We start from the raw sequence: 20,955 nt of genomic DNA on the forward strand, positions 1-20,955 counted from the left end.
CACTCCGAAGCGGCAGCAGAAACAACTTGATATCCATGACTGAGCTAAAATGTAAACATTAATATCATAGATTGTATTGGTTTTATCTTTGTTTCTTACATACAGATTGTTTTTACCCTTCTCCTTTTCAGTTCAGTTCAGTTGCTCAGTCGTGTCTGACTCCTTGTGATCCCATGGACGGCGGCATGCCAGGATTCCCTGTCCATCATCAACTGCCAGAGTTTACGCAAACTCATGTTCATCGAGTTGGTGATGCCATCCAATCATCTCATCCTCTGTCCTGCTCTTCTCCTCCTGTCTTCAATCTTTCCCATTAAGTATCAGGGTCTTTTCAAATGAGTCAGTACTTAGAATCAGGTGGTCAAAGTATTGGAGTTTCAGCTTCAGCATCAGTCCTTCCAATGAATATTCAAGACTGATTTCCTTTCGGATTGACTGATTTTCTTCTCTTTTTACATGTATTCAATTGACTGTTGTTAATAGATCTTTAGTAATATAGGAACTGACAATATAGATGTTTTTGCAAAATCATATGTATATCACAATGGCTAACACTATAAGACAGGACTGAAATATGAATAAAGCTTACTTTATACTCGAGTAATCCTGCGAAAATGATACATTTTCAGGTTCTTGACTATCTTCTTTTTACATAGAAATAGTCTGTTAAGCTGGCAATGTTAGTTTTCTTTTCTATTAAGTTAGCACATCAAAATCTTCTATCAAAATGAATCAGTTCACAATGAGCAATAGATCTAGACGAGAATTGGATGATATGGGAGTGAAGACAAATTTGTTCCATTGCTAATGGACCATAAAGTCTAAAGTCAGACTAAGAAGGTGGATTTGTTTTGACATAAAGAGCATTATACTTGAAGTTAGAAAAAGGAAGTTTGTAAAGATATTATTCTCATTTTATAAAACATAAACCAAAGCTTAGATATATTTTGAGGCTCTAAATTATGTAACTTATGCTCTACCTGGACTACTAACCTATTTATCTAATTCATTTCATATGCAATGTAATTACATACATATAGATGGAAATACTACATATTTAGCCCAGCTAGTTTCTTTGTTATTTCCTATATACTTTCTGCCCTTTTATAAGTTTTATGCTTTTGTGCAAACCTTATCTTCAGTCTGGAATGCTTTAACCTATTTAATTCATGTCATTATTTGCACATCAGTATACTTGTAGCTTTTCTATAAAGCTTTATGTAGGCCCTTGATAAAAATGAACCTCTTATCTGTGTTTCAAGGTCATTTCTTTTGTAGCATTATCTCAGTACACATTTATACATTTCTTCCTGTATTGACATATGTTATCTATATATATATATAAGCTAAGCTGTAAATGCAATAAGCATTCACATACTCTTCCATTCTTTTCTGTACACACCACACTATCAAGTATTATGCCTACGAGGTACTAGTGGCTAGATACGCCATTTGGTGTATTTATCAATTGTTACCTAATAACATCCCTGAGGCTCAGTGGTAAAGAATCTACTTACCACTGCAGGAGACATGGGTTTGATCCTTGGGTAGGGAAGATCCCCTGGGGAGGAAATGGCAACCCATTCCAGTATTCTTGCCTGGAAAATTCTATGGACAGAGGAGTCTTGTGGGCTACAGTCCCTGGGGTTGCAAAGATTTTGACATGACTGAGCAATTGAGTACACACATCAGTTCAGTTCAGTTCAGTCCAGTCACTCAGTTGTGTCCGACTCTTTGTGACCCCATGAATCACAGCACGTCAGGCCTCCCTGTCCATCACCAACTCCCAGAGTTCACTCAGACTCATGTTCATTGAGTCAGTGATGCCATCCAGCCATCTCATCCTCTGTCATCCCCTTCTCCTCCTGCCCCCAATCCCTCCCAGCATCAGGGTCTTTTCCAATAAGTCAACTCTTCGCATGAGGTGGCCAAAGTATTGGAGTTTCAGCTTCAGCATCAGTCCTTCCAATGAACACCCAGGACTGATCTCCTTTAGGATGGACTGGTTGGATCTCCTTGCAGTCCAAAGGACTCTCAAGAGTCTTCTCCAACACCACAGTTCATCAATTCTTCAGCGCTCAGCTTTCTTCACAGTCCAACTCTCACATCCATACATGACCACTGGAAAAACCATAGCCTTGACTAGACAGACCTTTGTTGGCAAAGTAATATCTCTGCTTTTCCATACACTATCTAGGTTGGTCATAACTTTCCTTCCAAGGAGTAAGCGTCTTTTAATTTCATGGCTGAAATCACCATCTGCAGTGATTTTGGAGCCCCCAAAAATTAAGTCTGACACTGTTTCCACACACATATGCCTAACAAATTAACTAAAAAGTCAGCATCTTAAAATAACAAAGATTTTATTATCTTTGATTTTCTGGGAAGCAGAAATCTGAGAGAAGTTGAGCTAAGTAGTTTTAATTCAAGGTCTTAAAGATGTGACCACAATTTTATTCTAAGGCTTGATCCACTTCCGAACTCTCTCATGGTTATTGACAGGCCTCAAGCTTTTGGCTGGCTGTTCTAAAGACTTCAGTTCCTTGTGTCAGTGATCCCTTCTGGGGTTGCCTGGCATGGAATCTGAGTAAACAATGAAAGAGAGAGGAGAAAAAAATCCTAAGATGGAAGTCCACAGTTTTTTAATAACCAAATCTTAACAGTGACATACTATCACATCTGCCACATGCTCTTGTCACATTGAACAACTTTGGTGCACTGTGGGTGGAGACAACACAAAGGTTTGAATATCAGGAGTTACAGATCACTGAAGATCCTCCTAGAGGCTGCTTATCTTTCTTGGGAATTGTGATAGACTCAATTTTGTCTTGTTTGAGTCTTAACATGTGCTGTAAAATATATTATTGTTTGTTGTTGTTTTTCAGTTGCTCATTCGTGTCTGACTCTTTGCAACCCCATTGACTGCAGCACGCCAGGCCTCCCTGTCCATCACCAACTCCGGAGTTCACGCAAACTCATGTCCATCGAGTCGGTGATGCCATCCAGCCATCTCATCCTTTGTCATCCTCCTTTCCTCCTGCCTTCTATCTTTCCCAGCATCAGGGTCTTTCTCAATGAGTTGGCTCTTTGTGTCAGGTGGCCAAAGTATTGGAGCATCAGTTTCAGCACCAGTCCTTCCAATGAGTATTCATTCCAATGAGTTGATTTCTTTAGGATCGACTGGTTTATACTTTATTTATTTATCTTAAATATACTTGTGTCATAATTAACCAATGTCCCAAATATGTAAATATTAGTTACAAATTCATTTGGGGAAAAAAACACAAATTATCCGACTGTCGCATTTTCTCTGACCTGTCATAGGGTTCAAGTAATGTTTGGTGTGCACGTGTGTGTGTACGTGTGTGCACATGTGTGTGTTTTCACTGCAATCTAAGATATTACACAGTGCCTATTATTAAGAAAGATTATTATCTTAGTTATATATATATATATATATGCATACAGTAGTTACATAAGATTTCAAACATAAATCTTAGTAAATATTAAGGATCATTTTAAAGAGTAATATGAATGCGGTTATATATTGGTACTAAGTTAAAAAAATCAAATTGTTTGCTACTAATTGATGTACATACTACTGTGTTCTTTCATAAAGGGAATTTTTTATTTAAAATTATTTTTAAACAATTTCATAATGTTATGTATCAGTTAAGTAACTTTGTATTGAATGAAGGAAAAATACCTTAACTTTGGGGTCTTGGTCTGTGCATTAAATTACATTTGTAAATGCTTCACTGAACAGTATTTTTCAAATATAATCCACATATAGTAATCATGTTTAAAATATAATTTTTCATAGTTATGACCCATCTGCTCAATACTGATAAGAAGTTCAATAAAGCTAGCTGTAAAAATCAATGCTGTTAAATGTTTATTAATTATCTAACACATTGCTTAGCTTACTGAGCACATTTAATACCCCAATACATATTTCAAGGTATATATGGAAATTTTGTACTTAGGTTTAAAGATACATTTTAAGTATCCTTTCAGCTATGTTCTCTTAATCCAAATTTATAAGCATTTCGCTTATTCCATTTAATCTGATCTTTCATTGAGGATACAATTTCGCTGAAGGTAAGGCAGACAGTTTCTATCTGGGGAAAAAAATCTTAAAAGTACATTGTACATTAAAAACCACTGAAGCATAATGGGCTAAACTGCACATGGACCAAATTTCAACATTTGCCAAAATTATCAGTAAATTTAAGACTCATTCTAATTTTCTCAGCCATTATTTTAGACTCCAGTAGCACTAGAAACTGATTTAATCAGGCAGTAAAGCATAAAGTATTCAGGTCAAGTAGATCAGCACAAAAATGTTTTCTAATTCCTTTCATTCTCATCTCGTGGAGGCCTTTTGTCACTAAGATTATTAGTGCTTGGGTTCTAAAATTATTTCTCTTTCCAAGCTGTATTAGTGAGTTTTAAGATAGTACATACACACACAAAGCCATTTTAACTATTGAGGAACTAAAATGGAACCATAAAAGTTTGATTCATATCTACTAGCAGCCTTATTTTTTTGCATCTGTACTTCATGATCCTTATTCCATTCCCACCTCTGCCTCTTCATCTAACTTCATGCCGTAACAATAGTAACTAACCTAATGCTCTAGCATCTAACATAATGCCTTAAACACAGTATCACTCCAGAATGCATGTTTTAAAAACATGTTGAAATAGATGTTCACAATTCTGGTGTCAAACTCATGAGGTGATAAACTGAGATGGTTTTGGTTAATAAGTGTGTTTTGATCTTACCATTGTCTTTTTCTGTTAACATGCTATCTAGCAAAGAGTTTATTAATGTTGATCTAAAATGAACTACATAAAATCTTACATACTCAATGCCTTTCCAAGTCATAATGCCTACAATTCTTTCATTAAGGACTTACCTCTCTGAGTTTGATGCTTTTGAGAAGTCTACAAGTTATACTTGGGCTATTTTGATGGCCTAGCCACCTCTGGTTTTCTGGCCATTCCTTAGTAGCCATCAGGATGAGCTTCTCATACTTTTTACATTTGATTATTTCTTTTCTAGTGTAATACTAGTGGCTCTTACATTGCCAGAAGGATAAAATCAAAACTCCATAGTAATATCCACATAGTCTTCATGTGTTTGCCTCAGCTTCTCTTAACAGATTTGCTCCCATGAATGTTATACTCTCTTCCCATCTATCCGTGTACCCTCCTCCATCATGCATCCTTTATTTCTTAATTATCCATTCATGTACCCCATCTATGACCTTATATTATACTCTTACCTATCCCTGTTGAACTTTTCACTGTTTCTGACGTTATCTCAGAACTTTGTATGTTTTATTCGATGTGCCTAGAATTGTGCTGTTGTTTATGTTTTTCAGTTGCTAAGTTGTGTCTGACTCTTGGTGACTCCATGGACCATAGCCTGCCAGGCTCCTTTGTCCATGGGATTTCCCAGGCAAGAATACCGGAGTGGGGTTCCATTTCCTTCTCCAGTTGGATCTTCCCAACCCAGGGATTGATCCCATGTCTCCTGAATTGGCAGGCAGATTCTTTACCACTGAGCCACCAGGGAAGCTCTATGCCTAGAATATCTTCAACCAAATCTTTCCTGTATAATGCCCTCCTACACATTACAAATAATCTAAGCTCATAGTTCATCTCTTTTGTGAAGTTTTCCTGACAACTTCTGGATTTTCTATCTGTCCCAAACCCTACACACCTTTCCCTCCTACCATTTAACTCTTTCTGGGATCCATACTCATATTTTATCTCCCTTCCATTTTTAAAATAATCCAAATATATTCATTTCAGAATTTAATATTAAGCTTAATAACTTAATTCATTTCATAATTTAATATCTTGCTATGGCTAAATTTAAGAAAGAACTCACTGTAAAATGTCTAGTACAAAGCATTATCCTGTATTTATAATTTGTTATTTACTAGCCACTGTAAAAATGATGGAACAAGATGAATCATTAAGAGACTACTCAGGAATATTCTTAGGAAAACTACCTTGAGTTGTAAAGAGAAAACAGTCACCTTTATTCTTAGTTTGAACACATTAGGTAACAAGGAAATAAAAGAAATAAATAAAACAAGGAAATGAAGCAGGGCTAAACTTAATCTAAAATGTAATACTCTTTAGCTGCCATGTTTTCAGAAATTGATCTAAATGTTATAAATTTTGAGCCTTTTCCGGAGGCTGTTTTCTTGTGATTTCTACATTTTAATCTGTCTACTGTGACACTGTCTCACTGAATCTTTCCAACTCCAAAATGGTTCTTTTAGGGGCTTTAACTTTGAAAAAGCAGAGCAAGTTTTTGGACTGATATGAGCTTTACTCCCCTAGTATCTGTGAGGAGTGTGTGTATGTGTGTGTGTATGTGAGTGTGTATGTGAGTGTGTATGTGTATGTATTTGATGTTACCTGATTAAGACTTGAACATCTTACATATCAAGTAGATATTGCCTAAAATTTATCCATTTTTACCAGGGACTTTATTACCAAGCTTCCTTTTGAAGAAAAGCAAGAGAATTATTATAGAATTAATGTTAGTTATCTTTTCAAACCAGGTACTTTGGGGATGATAGAAGATAGAGCAATATAATATATGTAAAAACAGTAGTAGAACAATTATTTGAAGAATATAAAAGATTATTTTCCATAAAATATTAATTTTGTTTATATTTTACTTATAATCAAATAAAGTGCAGACAGTGTATTCTTTCTCCAGTATAATTACTACAAAGAAAACTTAAATTGCTAATAAGAGGCTAACCGCTTGGGGCCATACACTGCTGATGGATGACCAGGAGATAATGATAAATGAATCTCATTCTAAATTCTGTCAACGAAATAAATCACAAATGTCATCAATTTCATTAACATATTAACGTTCCACTTAACCAGTATACATACCTCTCGATTGCCTTTTCCAAGGGAGCCTGTTTCATTTTAGTCATATTTACCCTGAGCTTCATGGAACTGGAAAATTATTATTAATTGTGGTCACTCTATATAGAGAAGCCTTTTGCTAGGTGTTATTTGTGGGGAACTACCCTCTATTTTCAGACTACATAGTCACTCATCCTTTAGGTGATAAAAACATCATTTCTCAGAAAAATGGGAAAAGTTCTTGGAAAGTATGTACAAGAGGGAGAGTTCCTATTTCTTGAGAGGGTGTTTAGAATACAGATATGAGAATATCTGGCTCATACAGAAGAGAAAATAGTCATAAATAAAATGCCCCTCATGGATATTCTAATAACACTGCAGATTATATTGTGTTGAAAAACACAGATGCTGATAATCCTGAGTTGAAAGTATAGTCAGGTAAATTGGATATTAAAATAAAGAAGGTTTACGTATATCATCTTCAGTTTTTTTCACTTGCATTTTCTTTTTATGAGTGTGCAGAGAATGACATATGATTAAAATTTACATCTAATTAGTGTCAAAGATCTCTTTCATTAGATATAAAATAGCAATTTAAGTGATGAGAGGATTTTGTTAATATCATTGGCAGTACTTTTTAAATAGTGATTGTATTAGCTACGTATCTATGTATTGCTCAAACTTAAAGGTCTTAAAAGTTAATAGGTATTATTCTCATAGTCTCTATAGGTCAGGAATGATAGTTGCTTTGCTGGGCAGTTTTGGCTATCTTCTCTCATGAGATTATAGTAAAAAAATCAGCTGAGACTGCAGTCCTTTGAAAGCCTACTTGGAACCAAACAATTCACTTCCAAGGTGACACACTCCCAGGGATGGCCAGTCAGTGGTGCTGATTGTTTAAAGGAAGCCTCACTCCTTTCTCTTTGGGCATCTTTACAGTCTTCATGATATCCCTGGTTGCTGACTTCCCATGCAGCAGGCCACTCAAGAGACTTAGACTCATTGTTATTTCTGGCACATTCTATCCCTTAATAATCACCTCATCCGGCTTCCATCGAAGGCTCATTGCTACTTCCAGCACCTTCTATTCATTAATAATCATTTCGTCTGGCTTCCATTCAAGAGGATGAGAATTACACTCATTTGTTGAAGAGAGGAGTGCCAGAGAACTTAAGCACATCTTTTAAAGCCACAATGTGGTAAACTAACAATATTTTTATGCATGTTATGTTACAGAATCACTGAAATATAATAAGTCCTATGGTGGTAGGAGGAAACAAACTGAGTTAGATAGACTGAGCATAACAAAGTTCTGCTACTTTAGGAATGGACTTTTTGAAGTGATGAATAAGAAAATGAACCAAGTGAAAAATCTATAGGGAAAGTTCCTAGAGCAAAAGCTGAAAATATCAGGGTGCCTGGATGCACAAGAAGTTAGCAAGGAAGCTGGTAAAACTGCCTTATATATTTTCCTTTAGGCTATTTTTAATTGGAGGATAATTGCTTTATACTATTGTGTTGGTTTCTGCTGTACAACAAGGTGAATGAGCTATAAATATAAATATAACCCCTCCCTCTCCATTAGGATATATTTAAGTGACTTCAATTAACAACTGACATTTTAAAAAGCTAGTATAGTTCTTTAATTAATATAAAAACATATGTTAAGAAGACTTAAGATGAATCTTTCATTGGTTTATTTGAAGCTATCGTTTATGGCGTTTTCTACTGGAAAAGTATACTAATAAGGACTTAATACTTTTCTCTCCAGCTTTTCTAGGAACAGTTTTAAAAACAAACATTTGTTTTATATCTCACAATTTCCTGTTTTCCATAGACATTATTTTACATTGTAGAACAACTTCCTTGAGCATTAACTTTATTTTTCAATATTTAAATTGCAAAATCTTTTATTTTTCTGAAATTTGTCTTCAAGTTCTCCTACTTTTATTTACTCAATTCAGTAGTAAATACTTGAAAACCCATATTCAATTTCAACTTCAGACCTGGATGGGCAACAAAGAGTAGTCCCTTGATGAAAAATTACTTTTTAAGAACATTTATGTGGTATTTATTTGACTCTACCAAAAGGAAAGGCCACGTTAGTCAACATAACAAGTACTCACTTAGCTCCCACTATTCTTTTTCCAAAATTAAAAAAAAAAATCAGAGAAATGTAATATGTGAATCTACATGTCCATCTTCTAACATATTCAAGGAAATATTTGCAGAAATTCATAGCATTCATATGTCCCTCTGGAGAAGGGAATGGCAACCCACTCCAGTATTCTTGCCTGGAGAATCCAGCGGACAGAGGAGCCTGATAAGCTGCCGTCTATGGGGTTGCACAGATTCGGACATGACTGAAGCGACTTAGCAGCAGCAGCAGCATATGTCCCTCAGAAAAACAATGAAACCCAGTAACTTGAGTCAAATATGTAATGTATTATAGATTTTGAAACTGTTGAAGGTGGGTTGAGCAAGTCTTTAATGAAGAAGAAATTAAACTTTAGAAAATAAAGAAACTTTTGCCTTTAATTATGTTGGAAAAAGTAAACACTATCACCAGAACAAAAATAAATCTCTCTCAGGAAAAAATAGAATCTTTCTTCCATTAATATGTTCTTTTTTCAAAAAGATTCTGGTTTACCTGTGTCAGTTTCTACCTCTTCTCTGATTTTCCTACTAATCTTTTTACATAGGTTAAATACCACATTCATTAGGGAGGGAATAAATAAATCACTGCTATACTCAATAACTCAAATAAGCTTGTTATTATTCAATAGGAAAAATAAGAATTGGGTTTTAATCACAATATATAAGATAAAATCTTCAGGGCATGAATGAAATAATGGAATAGATAATATGTGTAATCAAATGGAGCATATGTTATATGAAGGAATGTTATGTTATAGAGAAGGAAACTTACAAACATAAATAATTACCTGGAGGCTACAGAACATAATAGAAACATATTTTAGAATGTTTATTCCTATAATTCTAAAAAAAGTTCAAATATGCAAGAAATTAAAATTATCTTTTTGTTGAGATTCTTAAGTCTGGAGACATTTAGGTATAATATTATAGAGCACAAAAAGTACAATTAAAAATTCCAAATAATGGAAATATTTTAAAGGTAATTTCTACACTCCTTATTCTTATAACTGATTTATGTGAGAGAATTCAAACATAGCTGTAAGATGTGTCAAATGATGGCATTTTTTTTCAATTAAAATAAAGTTGTCAGCAAAGTTGAGCCTATAAAAACCACATCATTTTAAACTGCATTTAAAAAGCTCTGTGAGGATTCCATTTGTTCTAGAATGGAAACATAGACATTTGTTGTTGTTGTTCAGTTGGTCAATCATGTACAGCTCTTCATGACCCCATGGATGGCAGCATGCCTGTCTTCCTGTCCTTTCCTGTCCCCCAGAGCTTGCTCAAACTCATGTCCAAGAGTCATGGTGCCATCCAGTCATCTCGTCCTCTGTCATCCTCTTCTCCTCCAGCTTTCAATCTTTCCCAGCATCAAGGTCTTTTCTAATCAGTCAACTCCTTGCATCTGGGGGCCAAAGTATTGGAGTTTTACCTTCAGCATCAATCCTACCAATGAATATTCTGGACTGATTTCCTTTAGGATAGACTGATTAGATCTCCTTGCAGTCCAAGGGACTCTCAATAGTCTTTTCTAACACCACAGTTTAAAAGCACCAATTCTTCAGTGCTCAGCCTTCTTTATGGTCAAAGTCTCACATCCATGCATGACTACTGGAAAAATTATAGCTTTGACGAAGTGGACCTTTCTCAGCAAAATAATGTCTTTGCTTTTTAATATGCTATCTAGGTTGGTCATAACTTTTCTTCCAAGGAGCAAGCGATTTTTAATTTCATGGCTGCAGTCACCATCTGCAGTGATTTTGGAGCCCCAGAAAAGAAAGTTTGTCACTGTTTCCATTGTTTCCCCATTGATTTTCCATTAAGTAATCACATGCTATGATCTTGGTTTTTTGAATGTTGAGTTTTAAGCCAGCTTTTTCACTTTCCTCTTTCACCTTCACCAAGAGGCTCTTTTGTTCCTCTTCACTCTCTGCCATGAGGGTGGTGTCATCTGCATGTCTGAGGTTATTGATATTTCTCCCAGCAATCTTGATTCCAGCTTGTGCTTCATCCATCCCAACATTTCACACAATGTACTCTGCTTATAAGTTAAATAAGAAGGGTGACAATATACAACATTGACATACTCCTTTCCCAATTTGGGACCAGTCTGTTGTTCCATGTCCAGTTCTAACTGTTGCTTCTTGACCTGCACACAGGTTTTCAGGAGGCAAGTAAGGTGGTCTGATATTCCCATCTCTTTAAGACATAGACATTGGGGCCACTTATATTTGAGTAGTTTGTGATGGACAGTTAAGTTATTTTGCAGGATAGTGTTAGATGAGAAAGTTTGATTGGGAGGGGAGACATCTTGAGGCATCTACATGAAACATAGATGCCAGATTTTCTTGCCTTCAGTATTAGGAGATGCATCACAATATCTTTGTTAAAATAACTAGGCTGAATAAAAATTGCATGCTCAAAAGTATCCCAAATTTTTTATTTTTAAGATTCATATGAAAAATCATTTTCTTCTACTATGTTTTTTTGTGTGCATCCATTAAACGTTGAAATTTTGAAAGAGCATACTATTTTGCAGAGCTTTAGTTGAATTACATATTAGAAAAGCATGGAATTAAAAATCAGTTTCTGTAATTTGTAGATATCACATGTAGGGAAACCACTTAAAGCAAGATTTACCAATTTTTTTTAACAATGAACTAATTCAGGAATTATTGCTATTTCTCTGCTATTCTCAGAGAAAATGCACATGTTGAGAACATAGCACCTTGAAACTGCCAGTATACCAGATGAATTGTCTTCACAGGATGATAAAACTTTTAATGAAACTAATTATATGGCATTTCAGAACTTTAGACTAGGTAGAATATGAACTTCTATCACTGGCATTTTGCTCTGATTTCAGGAGAAGAAGATTAAGTAATAGCTGAGAATTAAGAGATCATCTAATTTTGTTTGGGAGATTGGTTAATCTTTTACAAAAGAAATATGCAAATAATACATCATCACTACATGAATGAAGAAACAATTTTGTTTTAGGCTAGAACAAAAATTAGCTGAAGTCCATTGGTCAGTATTTTTATTTAAAAACTTACTATGACAACCCTGACTTTTGAGACAAAGAAAATCTCTGTTACAACAATAATAATCACAGAGAGGGTCTATAGAAGTAAAGAATGATACACACCTTCAGTTCAGTTCAGTCGCTCAGTCGTGTCCGACTCTTTGCGACCCCATGAATCGCAGCACGCCAGGCCTCCCTGTCCATCACCAACTCCTGGAGTTCACTCAAAGTCACGTCCATCGAGTCAGTGATGCCATCCAGCCATCTCATCCTCTGTCATCCCCTTCTCCTCCTGCCCCCAATCCCTCCCAGCATCAGAGTCTTTTCCAATGAGTCAACCCTTCGCATGACGTGGCCAAAGTCCTGGAGTTTCAGCTTTAGCATCATTCCTTAGAGAATACCCAGGACTGATCTCCTTTAGAATGGACTGGTTGGATCTCCTTGCAGTCCAAGGGACTCTCAAGAGTCTTCTCCAACACCACAGTTCACATCTTTAGTTAACATATTTTTAAACAGAAATATTCAAAGGCATAGAAGTGAGAATCTTCTGTATTCCAGGCATTGCATACTTTCACTTCCTCCTGTTTTTTTGTTTTTGTTTATTTTATAAATGACAGTAAGCTCAATATAAGTATGTGGTATGAAGTGCCTAACAAAAAAGCAAATTCAGTCTCAATTTGCATTAATAGGATGTTGTATTAATATTAATTTTTGAAAGTAGTAAAAGTGCAAAGATTTTGGAATCGAATTGCACAACTGTTACTGTGTGACTTTTGGCAAGTAATTTAACCTTTCTAATGATCAGAAACTCGGATAATAATATCACATCATATATTCATTTGAGAGTACAATGAAACAATGTGTAAAATGTTTCACACAAAGTCTGGAAAAAAATGAGTGAGTGATAGTTGCTCAGTAATGTCTGACTCTTTGCAAACCCATGAACTGTAGCCTGCCAGGCTCCTCTGTCCATGGAGTTCTCCAGGCAAGTTTACTGGAGTGGGTTGCCATTTCCTTCTCCAAAATAAATTGACTTAACTCCTAGATATTGTTATTATCAGGGTGATAATCTTTAGGACTGTGTTCTATTCAGATTTCAGTTGGAGGGATTATCTCTGATCTCACACACATCTATATACATGCATTTATATATATATATACACATGCATATATATATGTGTGTGTGTGTGTGTGTGTACATATATATATATATATATATATATATATGTATGTGTGTGTGTACACGTATATATATGGGTGTGTATATGTGTATATAGAGAGAAAAGAAATTAAAAATTAGGAGCATTGGGAGAAATTCATTGGAAAATATGTTTAAAGTCATTTTAAAATTAAAATGTATAACATATTTATTCAAATACATAATGAGGTTTTTAAAGAAATAATCATTTTATTTTCACAAAAATGTGTTCTGTCATAACTTAGAAAAGCTCTTGACATAAGTCACATGCATCTGGTGTAATTGCATTAAACTGTCTGTAAGATCACTTCCTTCTTGGAGATTCTACAATACTGTGGCAGCTCTGACTAGAGAATGAATGAGCCATCCTGTCTTCACTCCATTTCCCTTTCTTTTTCATCCCCTTTGATAACTTCTTATAACACTGAGACAGTTGAGACAATGTATTGTTTTTGACATCTACCAATCTGGGAGTAGAATGGGAAGTATGAAAGTAGAAAGTGATGCCTGGTGCTGTGCTGTATTCTTATCTACGCACCAGTGGCTGTTGTCCATCTTCTAGTGTTCACATCTGGTGGATTATTTGGGTTAGAATGCTAGTTTAGAATTCCTGTTTATGTAAGAAAAATATAGTCAAAGCATAGATGACAAGGACAATATAATGGAATTTAGCAACATGGATTATTCAGGGATAAGCAGCAGATTTTTAAGATATTAACTTCAAGCATTTGTTTTCTTAATTCTTGTCAGTGAGGTTTGAGAAAAGTTGCTTCTGCTCTTTGGGTCTCAGTTTTCTTTTGTGACATGGGAGGAATTATTCCAGATGGGCTCTAAATTTCTTTAAATCTCTAATATCTATGAGTGTATGGTACATGTATGAGGTCTTACAAATCATCTTATCTCAAAATTTTATCGATAATTTCTATTTACTTAAACTCACTTGAAAAGTAAGAATATTCAGTAGTAAGTATCTGCATTAATTTTAACTGATACAAGCTTAGTTTAGTGACATGGCAATTTAGCTTTTATTTTCAGTGTAGGGTTTCAATGTAGCCAATCCCAATAATAATATTCCCCTGTATGTCTTCTATCTTTTTAATGGTGTGCATATAACTACAAAGAATTTAATATGCTCCTGGATATTATGAAGTAAACCATGTAAGAGCAATTATATTCATATACAATAAAAGATAATAGGTATTCACCTGACATTTTATTTCTGTACAATCTTATTAATTTCCCTCTTTCAGAATTGAAATAAAATATTCATGTATCTCAGTGTAACAAACTGTTTCTCATTTCTTTTATCTCCTCTCAATGTTCTTTTCTTTTTATAACTGTTGAGTGTTTTTACCATCTTGACTTGCCAAACCAATTTATATATATTCTTTCCTTTCAGAAGCAATAAATGGTTATATGATAATTGTAGAAAATTAAGAAAATTGCAACTCTAGAAATATTAAGGCCAGATTAATTGTAATCTATCAAGAAAGCTCTGTTAACATCTTTGGATTTCTTCCACTGGAACCTATTAAATCAGGGCAGTGACATAATCCAACATGTTAAATAAATTCACTCTGGTTGCTGTATGCAGAGTACAATGAAAGGGCAAGAGTAGAAACAGGGAGATCAGTTAGGAGGCTATTAAACAGAGCAGGAGGGAGAATATATGTTTTGACCTAGGAGGGTAGCAACAAAACTGCAGAGAAATGGTTAAATGAAAGGGAAATATAATTTAAAGAGCCAGAAGAATTTGATAATGGAATGAATGTGGGATATTAAAAAAAAAGAAGGGGGGATGAAAATTATGATCCTGAGCAAATGAATGGATAGTGAAACCATTTACTGATTTGTGGAAAGCTAAGGAGGAGTTAAATTGACTTCTGCTTTGGATGTGACAAATTTGAGATGCCTAATAAATATCTAAGTAAAGATTACATTGCTAGTTGGATAAACAGTTTGAGTGCAAGGGACATATTCAGACTGGAAATATGATTTTAGTGATCTCCCATAGAAATACTTATTCTACCAAAAATTTAGAGAAAAGCTAACACATATCCTACTCAAACTTTTCCAGAAAATTGCAGAGGAAGGTAAAACTGCCAAATGCATTCTAAGAGGCCATCATCACCCTAATACCAAAACCAGACAAAGATGCCACAAAAAAATAAAACTACAGGCCAATATCGCTGATGAACATAGATGCAAAAATCCCCACAAAATTCTAGCAAATAGAACCCAACAACATATAAAAAAGATCATACATCATGCTGCTGCTGCTGCTAAGTCACTTCAGTTGTGTCTGACTCTGCGCAACCCCATAGATGGCAGCCCACCAGGCTCCCCCGTCCCTGGGATTCTCTAGGCAAGAACACTGGGAGTGGGTTGACATTTCCTTCTCCTATGCATGAAAGTGAAAAGTGAAAGTGAAGTCGCTCAGTCGTGTCCAACTGGTAGTGACCCCACGGACTTCAGCCTGCTAGGCTCCTCCATCCATGGGATTTTCTAGGCAAGAGTACTGGGGAGTGGCTTCCTATTGCCTTCTCTGCATACATCGTGACCAGGGCTTTATCCCAGGAATGCAAGTATTCTTCAATATTCACAAATCAATCAATGTGATATACCACATTAACAAACTGAAAGATAAAAATCATATGATTATCTCAGTAGATGCAGAGAAAGCCTTTGACAAAATTCAACATCCATATATGATGAAAACCCTCCAGAAAGCAGGCATAGAAGGAACATACCTCAACATAATACAAGCCATATATGATAAAATCACAGCAAACCTTGTCCTCAATGCTGAGAAACTGAAAACATTTCCCCTAAAGTCAGGAACAAGAAAAGGATGCCCACTCTCACCACTACTATTCAACATAGTTTTGGAAGTTTTAGGCACAACAATCAGAGAAGAAAAAGGAATAAAAGGAATCCAGATTGGAAAAGAAGTAAAACTCTCACTGTTTGCAGATGACATGATCCCCTACATAGAAAACCCTAAAGACACCACCAGAAAATTACTAGGGCTAACCAATGAATGTAGTAAATTTGCAGGATATAAAATCAACACACAGAAATCCCTTGCATTCCTATACATTAACAACAAGAAAACAGAAAGAGAAATTAAGGAAATACTCCTATTTATCATTGAGATGAAAATAATAAAATGGGAATAAATCTACCTAAAGAAACAAAAGACCTATATATAGAAAACTATAAGACACTGATGAAAGAAATCAAAGATGACACAAATAGATGGACAAATATACCCTGTTCATGGATTGGAAGAATCAATATAGTGAAAATGAGTATACTACCCAAAGCAATCTATAGACTCAATGCAATCCCTATCAAGTGACCAACGGTATTTTCACAGAACTAGAACAAATAATTTCAAATTTCTATGGAAATGCAAAAAACCTCAAATAGCCAAAGCAATCTTCAGAAAGAAGAATGGAACTGGAAGAATCAACCTGCCTGACTTCAGACTATACTACAAAGCTACAGTCATCAAGACAGTATGGTACTGGCACAAAGACAGAAATATAGATCAATGGAACAAAATAGAAAGCCCAGAGATAAATCCATGCACCTATGGACACCTTATCTTTGACAAAGAAGGCAAGAATATACAATGGAGAATAGATAATCTCTTTAACAAGTGGTGCTGGAAAAACTGGTCAACCACCTGTAAAAGAATGAAACTAGAACACTTTCTAACACCATACACAAAAACAAACTCAAATTGGATAAAAGATTTAAATGTAAAAAAAATGTAAAAAAAAAAAAAAAAAAAAGATTTAAATGTAAGGCCAGAAACTATAAAACTCCTAGAGGAAAGCATAGGCAAAACACTCTCTGACATAAATCACAGCAGGATCCTCTATGACCCACCTCCCAGAGTAATGGAAATAAAAGTAAAAATAAACAAATGGGACCTAATTAAAATTGAAAGCTTTCGCACAATGAAGGAAACTATAAGCAAGGTGTAAATATAGCTTTCAGAAGGGGATAAAATAATTGCAAATGAAGCAACTGACAAAGAATTAATCTCAAAAATATACAAGCAGCTCATGCAGCTACATTCCAGAATAATAAACAACCCAATCAAACAATGGGCCAAAGAACTAAAGACATTTCTCCAAAGAATACATACAGATGGCTAACAAACACATGAAAAAATACTCAACATCACTTATTATCAGAGAAATGCAAATCAAAACCACAATGAGGTACCATCTCATGCCAGTCAGAATGGCTGTTATCAAAAATCTACAAAAATAAATTCTGGAGAGGGTGCAGAGAAAAGGAAACCCTCTTACATTGTTGTGGGCATGCAAACTAGACAGCCCCTATGGAGAACAGTGTGAAGATTCCTTTAAAAAGTGGAAATAGAACTGCCATGCTGCTGCTGCTGCTGCTGTCATTTCAGTAGTGTCCGACTCTGTGCGACCCCATAGAGGGCAGCCCACCGGGCTCCCCCGTCCTTGGGATTCTCCAGGCAAGAACACTGGAGTGGGTTGTCATTTCCTTCTCCAAAGCAAGAAAGTGAAAAGTAAAAGTGAAGTCACTCAGTCATGTCCAACTCGTAGCAACTCCATGGACTACAGCCTACCAGGCTCCTCCATCCATGGAATTTTCCAGGAAAGAGTACTGGAGTGGGGTGCCATTGCCTTCTCTATAGAACTGCCATAAAACCCAGCAATCCCACTGCTGGGCATACACACCAAGGAAATCAGAATTGAAAGAGACACGTGTACCCCAATGTTCATTGCAGTACTGTTTACAATAGCCAGGACATGGAAGCAACCTAGATGTCCATTGGCAGATGAATGGATAAGAAATCTGTGGTACATATACACAATGGAATATTACTCAGCTATTAAAAAGAACACATTTGAATCAGTTCTAATGAGGTGGATAAAACTGGATCCTATTATACAGAGTGAAGTAAGTCAGAAATAAAAATACAAATACAGTATATTAAAGCATATATATGGAATTTAGAAAGATGGTAAAGATGACCCTAAATGCGAGACAGAAAAAGAGACACAGATATAAAGAATAGACTTTGGACTCTGTGGGAGAAGGTGAAGGTGGAATGATTTGAGAGAATAGCACTGAAACATGTGTATTACCATATGGGAAATAGATCACCAGTTCAAGTTCAATGCATGAAACAGGGCACTCAGAACCAGTGCACTGGAATGACCCTGAAGGATGGGACGGGAAGGAGATGGGAGGGGGGTTCAAGATGGGGGACACAGGTACACCCGTGGCTGATTCGTGTCAATGTATGGAAAAAACCACCACAATACTATAAAGTAATTAGCCCCCAATTTAAATGTTAATTTTAAAAATAAATAAAAACAGGAAGAGTAGTAAAAGTGTTACTAATCTGAAACTATTTTTTAAGCAAATAAAAAAGCAAGTAGTAGAAAAAAAATAGTTATAAAAATAGAAACTAAGGATAGAAATATGCTTCCCTCATATCTTCCTTCATAGTTCAATTGGTAAGGAATCCACCTGCAATGTTGGAGACACCAGTTGGATTCCTGGGTCATGAAGATCCCCTGGCGAAGGGATAGGCTATCCACTCCAGTATTCTTGGGCCTCCCTGTGGCTCAGCTGGTAAAGAATCCACCCTCAATGTGGGAGATCTGGGTTCTATCCCTAGGTTGGGAAGATCTCCTGGAGGAGGGAAAGGCTACCCACTCCAGTAGTCTGGCCTGGATCACAAAGAGTCAGACACGACTGAGTGACTTTCACTTTGAAGCATAGAAATACTTCATTACAGAAAACATGGGTTCACAAAAGACTGAGTTTTGACAGAGAAATGAAGAGATATGAAGAGTAAGTCTTGATGCTCTGCAATATTTGGAGGGAAAGAATTCAACACAGCACACTAAAAAGTAGCACACTGTAAGATATAAGTAAAAGGGTATGGCGTTCCAGACAGCAAGTGACAACAGGTTTCCAGATGAGACTGCAGCGGCAACAAATGGTAATGCTGAAAAGTCATTGTATTTTCCTATCTCAAACGGTTTTAAAACATAATTCTTAATGTTAATAATAGTGACTCATCGTTTATCTGCACCACAATATATTTAACCAATTCCCTAAAGCTGAGCTTCCATTTATTATTGTTGCTTATGTAAATAACATGTCAATGGTCTACATGTTTCAGTAAATAAAATATAATGTAAAATTTGCTAGAAACACAAGCAATAGAGGGGAGATAAAAGATAGGAAAAGAATGATGATTAAAAAAACAAAACAAAAACAAAACCTCTCTATTTCTCTCCAGCACATATCTAAGAGAAAAATTCTGTATATCAGGATAGGTATAGGCTTAAATTTACATATAAGAAACTGGCAAAAAGTTCTCCCCCATGGTTGTACTGTTTCTCACACTCCCACAGGACTAACTTCCTGCTGAGCTTCTCCATATTTCTGCCAACACTTGATATAAATATTTTAAAATTCTAGTCATACTTGTGGCCCTGTAGTGACATTTAATTATTGTTTTAATTTGCCTCTAAAACTAGTAATCCTTAATAATTTCTCAGATGTCTGTTGGTCATTTTTAAGTCTTTTTAGGCAAATTGTTTTTCCTTATTCTTCGACCCAATTTCAATCAGAAATTTGTCTTTTTTCTTTTTCATTTTTTTGGCCTTGCCACATGGCATGCAGGATTCTAATTCTCTGACCAGTTATTGAACCACACCCCCTTTGTTAGAAGTGGGAAGTCTTAACCACTTGATCACCAGTAAGTCCTAGAAATTTATCTTTTAATTGATATATTTATATACTCTGGAAATAAGTTCTGTCAGACATAGGTATTGCAAATATATTTTCCCAAGCTTTATTTTGGTATTGATTCTATCATCAGTGTTTCTAGTTTGCATACGTTTTTTGTTTCAATGAAGCATAATTTATCAGTTTTGATCTTCATAATTATACAACTGTCTGTGTTCTAAAATATTTATCATCCATGGTCATAAAGACTTTTTCCCTTCCTAGTTTGCTGAGAGTTTTTAAAGTTTATTTTGAATGGATACCAGATTTTATATTTACAAAATTTTCATGGAAAATCTTGATTTAAAAATCTGTGTCCATTGAAATTATTATATCATTCTCCATTATTTTCTTAATTTTAATTGCAATGATGTTTCAATGTACAATCTTGCATTTCTGGATTTGCTTTGTTAATATTTTGTTAAAGATTTTTGCTTTCCAAAAATGACTATTAATGATGTGGAAATCACTACAGATGGTGACTGCAGCCATGAAATTAAAAGACGCTTACTCCTTGGAAGGAAAGTTATGACCAACCTAGATAGCATATTCAAAAGCAGAGACATTACTTTGCCAACAAAGGTTCATCTAGTCAAGGCTATGGTTTTTCCTGTGGTCATGTATGGATGTGAGAGTTGGACTGTGAAGAAGGCTGAGTGCCAAAGAATTGATGCTTTTGGACTGTGGTGTTGGAGAAGACTCTTGAGAGTCCCTTGGACTGCAAGGAGATCCAACCAGTCCATTCTGAAGGAGATCAGCCCTGGGATTTCTTTGGAAGGACTGATGCTAAAGCTGAAACTCCAGTACTTTGGCCACCTCATGCGAAAAGTTGACTCATTGGAAAAGACTCTGATCCTGGGAGGGA

Source organism: Bos indicus x Bos taurus, chromosome 4 (genome assembly GCF_003369695.1).
Source record: "Bos indicus x Bos taurus breed Angus x Brahman F1 hybrid chromosome 4, Bos_hybrid_MaternalHap_v2.0, whole genome shotgun sequence".
Taxonomy (NCBI): Eukaryota; Metazoa; Chordata; class Mammalia; order Artiodactyla; family Bovidae; genus Bos; species Bos indicus x Bos taurus.